The 12,647-nt window shown below is 45.5% G+C and overlaps 1 protein-coding gene across 8 annotated transcripts in view; it reads right to left on the bottom strand.

The window, feature by feature from the left end:
* The window catches only part of CHRM3 (cholinergic receptor muscarinic 3), a 3,010,830-nt gene that overhangs the window by 2,382,038 nt on the left and 616,145 nt on the right, over nucleotides 1–12,647 (bottom strand). The gene's annotated exons all lie outside the window — the stretch shown is intronic.

The following is a 12,647-nucleotide window of genomic DNA, read 5'->3' as shown; positions in this document are numbered from 1 at the left end:
TGAATCCAAGATGGCAGAGGTCTGGGGCACGCTGGAGGAGCTCTGGGCACTCCCCTTTCCTTTGTCCAGTTTCACGCCAGAGCAGGGCTGGGGGATCCCTGAAGCGGTGTAAACTGGCTTATGCAGAGATGGGCACCATCTGTGCCCATCAAAGCATTTCCAGAGGCTGGGGGAGGCTACTCCTCCCCAGCCCTGACACCTTTTTCCAAAGGGAGAGGGTGTAATACCCTCTCTCTTAGGAAGTCCTTTGTTCTGCCTTCCTGGGCCAGGCCTGGCAGGACCCCAGTAGGGCAGAAACCTGTCTGAGGGGTTGGCAGCAGCAGCAGCTGCAGTGAAACCCCGGGAAAGGCAGTTTGGCAGTACCCGGGTCTGTGCTAGAGACTCGGGGGATCATGGAATTGTCTCCCCAATGCCAGAATGGCATTGGGGTGACAATTCCATGATCTTAGACATGTTACATGGCCATGTTCGGAGTTACCATTGTGACGCTATACATAGGTAGTGACCTATGTATAGTGCACGCGTGAAATGGTGTCCCCACACTCACAAAGTCCGGGTAAGTTGCCCTGAACGATGTGGGGGCACCTTGGCTAGTGCCAGGGTGCCCACACACTAAGTAACTTTGCACCCAACCTTCACCAGGTGAAGGTTAGACATATAGGTGACTTATAAGTTACTTAAGTGCAGTGGTAAATGGCTGTGAAATAACGTGGACGTTATTTCATTCAGGCTGCAGTGGCAGGCCTGTGTAAGAATTGTCAGAGCTCCCTATGGGTGGCAAAAAAAATGCTGCAGCCCATAGGGATCTCCTGGAACCCCAATACCCTGGGTACCTCAGTACCATATACTAGGGAATTATAAGGGTGTTCCAGTATGCCAATGTGAATTGGTGAAATTGGTCACTAGCCTGTTAGTGACAATATGGAAAGAAGAGAGAGCATAACCACTGAGGTTCTGGTTAGCAGAGCCTCAGTGAGACAGTTAGTCATCACACAGGGAACACATACAGGGCACACTTATGAGCACTGGGGCCCTGGCTGGCAGGGTCCCAGTGACACATACACTAAAACAACATATATACAATTAAATATGGGGGTAACATGCCAGGCAATATGGTACTTTCCTACACAGGCTGTCAACGGGAAGGCTTTCAGAAGGACCTGAAGAAGGACCCCCAAAGAATGGTCTGGACTTCTGAGTCTTCTGGAATCACAAAGAATGATTTTACTCCTTAAAAACACAATGCAACTTCTTCTCCAACTCATACCCAATCAGCATGCAAGCCGTAAAAGGCAGACAGAGGGCCATGGAGCATTGTGCAGCATCTGTAGTCCAACCCTTCAAATACAGGTTACGACTGGCTGCAACTGAAGCACCATAGGAGAGTGCAGAGGCCCTCACAGAGTCAAAACCAATATCAGATAAACAATCAGTCTGCTGCTCCATAGACTCCAGAAGATCTGTGCACAGTCCCCATTCCTGTATGGTGGAAAACAGGGCTTTGAAGTCAGATAAGACCGACTGAGACACATAAGCACCATATACACCAGCACGTAAAGTGAGATGTGCACCCGCATAAGCCTTCTTCACTGAGGAGTCCACTTTCTTGTCATCCCCATCCTTCAGGATATTCTGCTCCACCATGGATGACCTATCCACCAAACTGGCAACCACAGGATCCACGTGTACTGAGTCAGGCAATTTCTCCTCCATGTCCTCCAAGGAGTAAAGCTTGGTCATAAAACAAGGCCTGGCAATACGGTCAAGATCCTTTCATTCCTGTAACAAGACATCTATCATAACCTGAATAATTGCAAGGGCCACGCTAGGCAGTTTTTCAAACTGAGGCAACACAGAGTCCTGAGAAGTACCAGGCACAGCGTCCTCCAGAAAACCCATGTTAACTTGTACATGCCCCAGAAAAGCAGGCAGCAGATCTTTAGAAATATATTTCCCCTTATGGTCAGTGCAGGGGGAGGAGCCATCAGAGTAAGATGAACTAGAAATATCCAAGTACAAATCCTGTGCCTGGAAAGATCAGAAACCTGACTTCTTCTTCTTTAAGTAAGACAAGGTCACCATAGTTAATTGCTTTATCTTCTCCCCCTTTGCCACCCTCACCTTCCTACGGACAGAGGAGGCAGACAACCCCACTGCTGAAGAAGAAGGCAAAATCAGAGGATCCGCATGTCTTGACGGAAGTAAGGGAGTCCCCGAACCGACATCCCATCATCACAAGGGCAGCCAGTCCACCCGCTACAGCACAGAAACCTGAAATCGGTCAGCAATACTGTGGGAGCACAACATCGACCTCCAGCAGCAGCAGAAAATACCCCCAGCAGGAACCCCATGACGCTGCCTCATACAGTGTCCAGACATACCTGCAGGACTGTACAGGAGGCCCAGCGCAGTTCCATCATCACATGCTGTTCCCACAAAGGCTACTGGGTCCCCTAGAGCCCAGCAGAAGAGGAACTCCTGCAATAAGATGGAGGCAAAAGCCTGGCAGTTACCTCAGTGTCACATGTAAGTACCTATCACAGACAGGAAACAAAACAGGAAGTCCTCCTATTGGTTGGTGGTTATATGCCTGACCTGAGGGTGGGTAAGGCTGAAGAGGGTTTCCTGGTTTGTTTCCTGTCAGGATAGGGGATAACCTCATGGCGTAACAAGGGAGGTGGAAATAATTTCAGCCACGGCCCGTCCTTCGGGACTGAGGGGCCATGCCCCCTCACCTTTTGCCCCTCATGAAGAGTGTCTATTAGGCTGAGCAAAGATCAGCCTGACAGACACTCTTCATTTTCAGATCAGGCAGCCAGGAGCTAGACATGTGTGATCTGAGTTGATTCCTGGTTGCCTGAGCTGAACTTTGCTGGGCTGAAGAGGTCACAGCTCCTATGGGCGTGACCTCCTCAGCTCAGCAAAGGTGCCTCAAGGCCCTCCCCCTCAATGACGAGGGAAGTGTCACCCATTGACTCTGACCTGGGCGCTTCAGTGTTAAGCCCTGAAGTGCCCAGGGCGAGTGTCAATCAGTGACACCTTGTCACAGAGTGGGGAGGGTCGGCAGTGTCACTGGGAGATGAAGTTGGGAGTGCTGCCTTCCCTCACTGGCTGACCTAAAGTCAGCCAATGAGGGAAGGCAGCAGTCCCAACCCTCCTGGGACCTTAGAGGCTGAGCTGAAGGTAGTGTGTGTGTGTGTGTGTTTTTAAATAAATGGTGCATGTGTTAATGTTTGAATGTTTGATGAGTGTTGTGAATTGATATGCGTGTGCACACATGTGTGAATGAATGAGTGTGAGTCTATATGTATGTCCCGGCCGCCATCCTCCCTCCTAAAATTATCTACCGCCACTGGGTAATTTCCTGTTGTAACCTTGTGGACAAACAGCACAAGGTAGGTAAGCTGCATGAGAGCAAAGGACATACATGTTACTAGTGCAAGTGCATGGACAAATTCTTCCCAACTTTGAACCCCGTTGTGGGTGGAAATGAGACATATATGGAAGTCCCAAGCATGAGACTTGTTCATGGTTAGTGCTAAGAAAAATAATAAAAATTCAGTTTTGCCCTTGCAACTACGCCCTATAACAGGGTAGAAAGTAGTGAGTCAGTACTTGACATCTTCTATAAAAAGCATTGGCAAATAATTTATTACCTGTCTGTAGGGTGTGCAACACAGACATATGCATATTCTACAAGCATCAAACTTATTATACAAACTGCAGACAAAAGAAGGTTAACAATCGAGGATACAGAAAAAAGGGGTACTTCATTTTCTTTAGCATCAATTTTCTGGTGCTTTTGTCAGCACTTGGGGCCAGATGTAGGGAGTTCCGATTTTGCGAATCGGAAATTGCAAGTCGGTGCGACTCGCAATTTCTGATTCGCAAAATCGGATGCAAAACGGTGTCTCAGACACCGCCTGCGATTCGCTATGGGGCCGCAAAGACCCACCTCATTAATATTAATGAGGTGGGTCGCATTTTGCGACCCCATAGTGAGTCCCTGCACTCACAGGGATGGTGGCCTGCTGAAGACAGCAGACCTCCATGTCTGTGACTGCTTTTTAAATAAAGCAATTTTTAAAAATATTTTGCAGCCCGTTTTCCTTAAAGGAAAACGAGTTGCAAAATAAAAAAAATAACGAAACCATTTGGTTTCGTTTTTTCAGAGTAGGCAGTGGTCCATTGGACGACTGCCTGCTCTGAAAAAACATTTTGGGCAACATTCACCTTTTGCAAATGGGTTACCACCAGTGTGACACTGGTGGTAACTGCGAATTGCTTTGCGACCGCATTCGCGGTCACAAAGCAATTTAGCATCGCGATGCGAGTCGCAAATAGGAAGGGGACACCCCTTCCTATTTGCGAGTCGCATTCACAATTTGCGAGTCGGTACCGACTCACAAATTGTGAATGAGCATCGCGATGAGCATTTTGCATGGCGCATACTGCGATTTTCGCAGTTTGCACCATGCAAAATGCTTCCTACATCTGGCACTTGGTCCTCAGTGATGTCGGGATATTTATTGATTAATTTAAGATGTAAAATAGCATTTCGCAGGAGGCAGAAGAGCACAATGAAGCATCCAGTAGAAAAATAGTGAGGTTCAAATACTCCTCTTACTAATCCAGGATGTGATTGACAGCGTGTAAATCAAATGGCAGAACGTTTTGAAGCAAAATAAGCCAATGGCAGGGAAGGCAAACCGAAAGCCCTTTAAAGTAAGTATAGAATGCAATATATTCTCCACGAACGGTACATACACCAAGCATGTCGACCTCACAAATAAAAAAAACGAGTTTATTACCGGTTGCCACATTCAAATAATGACGTGCATCAGAGTCGAACAGTAACTGTTCTCAATAAAGCCGAGCGGGTGCAAATGACTTGCTGCATGTGACTCATCAACTTTCTTTTAGTAGTAGGTCGGAGTAATCCACGTTAGCTGTGCCTGTCCTTGCTGTTACTTTGGAATTTCCAGTTTGCCTGTGTGGAGGAGGTGATTTTGGACTTCTGTTCCACCTTTGAGCCACTATTATGCTCCAGGACCTACTTTAGCCTGGGGAACAAATACTGGTAATGACGGGACATATTAAAGGTCTGTTGAGCTCCCTTCTTGATTGCCTGAGAAAAAAGTAACATCTCCCAGTAGAACATACATGTACCTGCGAAACGTGTCAAGTGTCTTTTTAAGAGAATTCCAGTTGGGAGACAATAATCACAAAGGGTAAATAAAACTCCTTGGCTATCTTGAAGAGCTTAATTGCAGGAGAAGATTACTAATGAAGTGATTAACAAGCAGCCAAACACCTGCTGGCATCAGAGAAGAGAAAAGAGCTAGGCATAATATCCAGCATGAAAATCCAGTATAATTTCCAACTGATAGATGAGAAAATCGGGGACAAAATTAGTAGCAAAAGTGCAAGAAATATAATAAAAAGCTGGGAACAAATGTGCTACAAGAAATTTCCTTTTGTAATTGTCTTGTAAAAATGAACTAACTTCACAGGAAAATAATCTACGTCATATGGTATTTGGAACCTTAGGTAACAGCCTATGGGCAGACATCCATCTAGGAAAAGTGTGTTTATAAAATTTGTCCATCACCCTTTCTTGGATTTCATTGTTTTTGTTTGCCAGTTAAGAAGCCTGAGTTTGTCATCCTTCACCCGAGACAAAATTTTACCATCCCGCCATGGCCCTTTATGTACTGCTTTCCATGCAACTCACAGAGTGATTGCAATTGGGGAGAAGCCAGATTAACCAAGCTAGGCATGGTGCCCCACAATGTGTTGTTGGGCAGACTGTGGAGCTCTCCTTTGTGGTATGTGAGTTATAAAGTGCAACTCAGACCTTGCTCAGTCACACTTGCACAAATAATGCCTTTGTCTGTGTTTTATATAGTTGAAAGGGCCAATATAATGACAAGATGCCAATATGATGACGAGAGCCCTAGACATAAATGAGAAGAAAACCCAAAGAACTCACATGGGAAAATCTACACAGGAGATCCATAGAGGACTAGGTTCAAGTACAAACCATGAAGGTTTATTTAAATTTACAAATCATTACAGAAGGCAAAACCAAAAGGTATTTCAATTAAAATACTTAAAATATTAATAAATGTGAATCACAATAGGCAGTGGATGCTGAACCCTATTCAAGGTAACAGTCAGACCAAATACGGTCTAGCACAAGGCGCATACTAAATCAAAGAGCAAGAAGTCATATGGGCTGCTCACTTTAAAGGCAGGTTAGAATCAATGAAAATATTCTAAATTTAAAGTCAAACATAGTCTGACATGGACTCTGACTCTAAGAGTAGGGAAAAAGCATTGGCACACATCCCAAACCAAGGCCCTAAAACTGAAGGCACCATGAAACTTTAAATTGGCACAAACACCCCCACCTGAATTCACTTTATTTGAACTGACAGACATTTCCACATATAGCTCTGTCCTGACACCCATACAACCATTGTTAGAAATGGGGTCTCTAGTTGACAGAGGTATTCCCTTTTGTCCAAATAGGGACGACTATCCTAGTCAGGGCAAATCACACACAATCCAAAATATCCTGTGCCCACCCTCTGGTAGCTTGGCACTGAGCAGTCAGGCTTAACATAGAAGGCAAGGTGTAAAGTATTTGTGCAATAAATCATATGGAAACACAGCGAGAAAACCACTAAAATACACCACACAGGTTTAGAAAAATATAAGATATTAATCTGGTTAAATTAAGGTCAAAATGATAAAGATTCAAAAAGCACAAGTTGAGGTATCACTTTTGCAAGATTAAAAAGAGTCTTAAGTCTTAGAAATCAACAGTTGTCTCTTGTTTGCACAAAGAACCTGGTTTGCGTAAAAAATGACATGTACAGAAACAGCAGAGGAGGAAATGCTCGCTGCAAGGGCTTTGCACAGATTTCCAGCGCGCAGTCTTGGTTTCTCACTGCGATTGGGGGAGCGTTTTGACGCCCAGGGATGATGTGTGAAAATCCTGGGCATGCGGGACAAAGTTACAGGCGTTGTGTCGATCCGGTAAGGCAATGCGTCAAATTTTCAGTCGCACAGCAGGTGCTGCGTCAATTCTTCACTCAGGAAGTCGGGCTGCATCATTCCGGTTCGGCTGTGCGTCGATCTGGTAGGGCTGTGCGTCAAATTTCCAGCCACAAGGCAGGCTCTGCGTCGGTTCTTCACTTGGAAGTCGGGCTGCGTCGTTCCGGTTTGGCTGTGTGGCGATCTTCTCATCGCAAGGCAGGCTATGCATCATTTCCGGAAGGCTGTGCATCGATTTTCAGCACACAAGGAGTTTTTTGAAGAGATGAAGTCTTTTTGGCCATTAGACTTCAGAAAACAGGAGGCAAGCTCGATCCAAGCCCTTGGAGAGCACTTTTCAGCAAAGTCAGAGCGCAGCAGGGCAGAAGAGCAACAGCAGGACAGCAGTCCTTCACAGCACAACAGTCCAGATAAGTCCTTTGGGCATCCAGGCAATTCCTCTTCACAGGTTGCAGGTTCAGGTCCAGAAGTGTCTGAATTGGTGGGGTCAGGGACTCAGTTTATATACCCAAAAATGCCTTTGAAGTGGGCGAGACTTCAAAGAGTGGTTTTGAAGTGCACAAGGTCTCCTTTCAGTACAGGTCTGTCAGCCAGGGTACCATTAGGGGGTTAAGCAGTCCATTGTGTGAGGGCAGGCCACTAGCCTTTGAAATGTAAGTGTCAGGCCCTCTGTCCTTCCAGCCCAGGAAGACCCATTCAGTATGCAGATGAATGCAGGTCTGACTGAGTATCCTGTGTTTGTGGTTGTCTGGGTGAAATGCACAAGGGAGCTATCAACCAGCCAAAGCCCAGAGGTGGATTGGAGACAGGCTGCAAGGTACAGATGGATTTTAAGTACAGAGAAATGCTCTCTTTCTAAAAGCGAAATTTCTAAGATTTTGAATTGCCATTCTGGCCATACTAAATATGACCTGGTTACCCCTTTCTGATCAGAATCTACCAGTCATAACAGTATATGAGGGTAGCCCTAATGTTATCCTATGAAAGGAGCAGGCCTCACAGTAGTGGAAAACCAATTTAGGAGTTTTCCATTACCAGGACATATAAGACACACATGTACATGTCCTGCCTTTTAACTACATAGCACCCTGCCCTATGGGTTACCTAGGGCCTACCTTAGGGATGACTTAAATGTAGAAAACGGGGAGTTTTAGGTCTTGGCAAGTACTTTTATTGCCAAGTCGAAGTGGCAGTGAAACTGCACACACAGCCTTGTAATGGCAGGTTTGCGACATGGTCAAGGGACTACTTATGTGGGTGGCACAACCAGTGCTGCAGGCCCACTAGTAACATTTAATTTACAGGCCCTAGGAACCTGTAGTGCACTTTACCAGGGACTTATAAGTAAATTAAATATGTCAATTGGGTATGAGCCATTGTTACCATGTTTAAAGAAGAGAGCATATGCACTTTAGCACTGGTTAGCAGTGATAAAGTGTGCAGAGTCCTAAAACCAGCAAAACAGTGTCAGAAAGTGGAGGCAGGCAGGCAAAAAGTTGGGTGATGACCACCCTAAGGGTGTCAGGTCTAACATGCATGCCCTCCACGGATGAAAACACCTTTAAACAGCTCCAAGACTGTTTTGACAATTCTCCTCCGGCAAAAGGGTAAACAACGTTGTTGGGCCTCCAGATGACCAACACACAGAACATGGGTCATCATCCAATGAGATTACTGCTGAGGACTCTGAGGACTGCCAAGTTGCTTTTCAATGTGAGTGATAGGAGTCCAGCAGTGGATTGCTGATGAGGTCTGGTTGGGGATGGAGACCATAGCGGGCACTTTTGAGGGATTCCATAGGTGTCTTAGCCCTATTAAGGGTTTGTCAAAGGCCATTATGGACCCCTACACTTGTCTTCACAGGATTGATGAGTCCCTAGGTGAAATTGCTTGTGTCATGATGTAGAAGGAACAACAACACCAGTCTTCCACATCTGACACCACTGAAGTTGTCAGGCAGCTAGGGGCATTAATACCTCCATCCAGTCCCAAGATGCCAGGTCAGTCTTCACCATAGCTAAGAGTACCTTCAACTGCAAAGTTGTTGCTTTGTTGGAAAACCAGCAAAATCATGCCAGGAACTACCATGCTGCCTTAATGGCACTAACAAATGTCATTTGGAACATGGGAGCCACATCTTCTGCCTATGATGTCTGTGTGCTTCCCATTCAAACCCAACAACATCCATGGGAGGCCAAACATACATCAGAGGAGAAAGATGTTGATTTACCCAGTTTTCGAAGGAGAATGTCCCAATGAACATTTGTAACTGCCCCAGGCAAGTTTTCATAATGAAATCTGGAGTCTCTGGCGTGGCTGGGCATCCTTTGCGGTGTGGCTGTGTGGTGAGATACATTTGATGGTCCCAATGTGGCCTGTGTGCTGACCTGCTGCTGCTGTCTGCCACCCTCCGCTCTCGTTGGAGCATATTTTTTTGGGGGGGGATCTGGGCTGCTGCTCTTTTCCATAGTCCACTCACCTTTGCGTTATCATACATGCAAGCCATCTTCCTATGGGTCTTTGCTATGTTGCAGATGTGCCAATAGCAGTCCTGTCTGACCTCAAAAGTCCTTGTCATGTTTGTGGTCATGTTATCTAGGAAGTAAAAGGAAACACAGAGGGCCATATTTATACTTTTTGACGCAAAACTGCGCTAACGCAGTTTTGCGTCAAAAAAAGTAGCGCCAGCTAACGCCATTCTGAAGCGCCATGCGGGCGCCGTATTTATTCAATGATGTTAGCCGGCGTTAGCCGCCGGCGCTGCCTGGTGTGTGTGAAAAAAAATGAAGTACACCAGGCAGCACCGGCGTAGGGGAATATGGAGCTTGGGCGCCAAAAAATGGGGCAAGTCAGGCTGAGGCAAATTTTTCACCTCAACTCGATTTGCGCCATTTTTTTCGACTCCCAACCCCCATTGAGATGACTCCTGTCTTAGCAAAGACAGGAGTCATGCCCCCTTGCCCAATGGCCATGCCCAGGGGACTTCTGTCCCCTGGCCATGGTCATTGGGCATAGTGGCATTTAGGGGGGCACAAATCAGGCCCCTCTATGCCACAAAAAAAAAAAAAAAAAAATACTTACCTGAACTTACCTTAATGTCCCTGGGATGGGTCCCTCCAGCCTTGGGCGTCCTCCTGGGGTGGGCAAGGGTGACAGGGGGTGTCCCTGGGGGCATGGGAGGGCACCTCTAGGCTCCTTCCGAGCCCACAGGTCCCTTAACGCCTGCCCTGACCAGGCGCTAAAAAACGGCGCAAAAGCGGCTGGACGTCATTTTTTTTGACCCGCCCACTCCCGGGCGTGAATTTTGCCCGGGAGTGTAAATACAGCGCACATGCCTCGGAGTCAAGTTTTGACGGGAATGCCTACCTTGCATATCATTAACGCAAAGTAGGTGTCCACGCTAAAAAATTACGCAAATTCCATGGACTTTGGCGCTAGACGCGTCTAACGCCAAAGTATAAATATGGAGTTAGTTTTGCGTCGGAATTGCTAACGCCAAAGTATAAATATGGAGTTAGTTTTGCGTCGGAATTGCGTCAAAAAAAACTACGCAATTCCGGCGCAAACAGAGTATAAATATGCCCCATACTATCTCAAATTGCAAATGTACATCATGTTTCCCTAAATTGTGCAGATATTGTCATGCAATCATATGTGCCAGTGCAGATATACACCAACATTTGAGATGGAGATATGGACAATATACCTTCAGTACATGGACATCCCCAAATACAACATGGCAAACTGAACCAAATGAGGTCAGTGTAGGTGTACACTATGGAAATGTGGTCTAAATATGATAGGAAGCATATCACTCATAACAGTGATTCCCACTCATGACAATATGCCAATAGGAAATTGTAGACGTGGTCTGGATATGTGCACTTTTGGGGTTGGTCTTGCAAGTGGGTGCTCATGCAAGGGAGGAAAGTTGGTCAAAACATATGTGAGTGGTGATAAAGTAAGGTAGCCCAGATTTTGTGATTCTGCATTGCATTCCTCTTCTGGAATTACACAAGGCAGCACACATTGCTGAACTTTACTTACTCTGCACCAGGTAGCCACTACATAGATGGACTATGGGTGTCTCACTCCTACAATACTTTACTTTAGAACACTTCACCAATTTAGCATCAGTCATAAATATTGAAAGCTGACATAAAGCATCTGTTATACAGGTCTACCTAAACAATAATTTCACATTTCTGTACACTCATTCTCCCTGGGCTGCATTCATCAGCTCAGAAATAAAAAAGTGAATGCATCTCAGAAGTATGTGTATGCATGCAGTAATATTAATCTGGACAAGAACTATGTTGTCTATAATGTACAGCCTCTTATAGCATGATGCAAGGGCACCTGCAATGGTGCCAGCCATGCAAAATGACCCCACCAGTAGGTAAGCCCTGTAATATGTCATGTCCTGCCAATACTGTGCATTCCTGCTCTTTAACTTTTACACAGAGCTGCAACTTGACGTCTCACCTAGCAGTGTAGGAATGCCTCACATAAATGGCACATAAGGGAGATAAGGGGCATGAGGATGGCACTTGAGTGTCAAACCATGTGCATAGTAATGAGTTTGCCCACCTGCCCACACTCATGCTGATGACACCGTATCCAGGCATTGCGGCCTAATGGATTACCACAGGTTAACAACTATGAAATCTGCACACTCTGCTTAAAGATACACATTTCAATGAGATATGCAGATTGACATCCAGTTTACAGCTGCCTGCTAAGCCAAAGGACCAAAACCAAGCTGTGTGGACATCTACATTCACAATTTGCAATAATCAGGCAGAGAGACAATGATTTTTAAAACACCATGGATCAATAGAGCAGGATCCGCAAATCCCTGCAGCCCCCTGGGCCTCAATGTAATTGTTCCTCTGTCACTCCATTTCACATAGATATGATATGGACTTCTTTGAAGGAGGCTCAGTTACCCCTGAGGCAGGAATCACAGCCAAACCTTAGATCCATTTTCAAACAGATGAATTACCTATACTTCTTAAATTTTACTCACACCCTTACAGTTACAGAGATTTCCCTTTTTCCCTTTTGTGGGTCTAAATCATGATCTTGAAAACGTTTGGGATGTCACTGTCCAGCATCTATCAGTAGTAAAGTACACTGTCCTCCATGTTTATACAATTTGCCTTCAGATTTGACACACATACAGGAAAACGCATGAGTCCCCCATATTATAGATGTAGATTAGCAGGATTCTTTATCCACACATATATTCAGTCACACCGGAATTATGCTGCATGAGAGGTCAAGGTTATTCAGCAGTTTTGGGCATAGTCTGCTGCAAGATTAAGCAAAATGTGTGGCAAAAGCAACACATTTTGTAATTATTTTATTTCATTATTCAATCATGCTTAAACTTGGTAATACTGTCTGGGTATGGCTTGTGCATCATTAGTACCAGTTGCACATTTAAATTAGCAATGAGCAATAGAAACTTGACCAGACCAACTTTGATAAAGTCATTTCACTTTGCAGAAACACCTGTTGACCAAATTTGTTTGTGGTGAGCATTTGCAGATACTGGTGGTCATTCTGACCCTGGCGGTCTT

Source organism: Pleurodeles waltl, chromosome 5, assembly GCF_031143425.1.
Source record: "Pleurodeles waltl isolate 20211129_DDA chromosome 5, aPleWal1.hap1.20221129, whole genome shotgun sequence".
NCBI classification, from domain to species: domain Eukaryota; kingdom Metazoa; phylum Chordata; class Amphibia; order Caudata; family Salamandridae; genus Pleurodeles; species Pleurodeles waltl.
The sequence above is the reverse complement of the archived record's forward strand: the minus strand, read 5'-3'. Positions and strand labels throughout refer to the sequence as shown.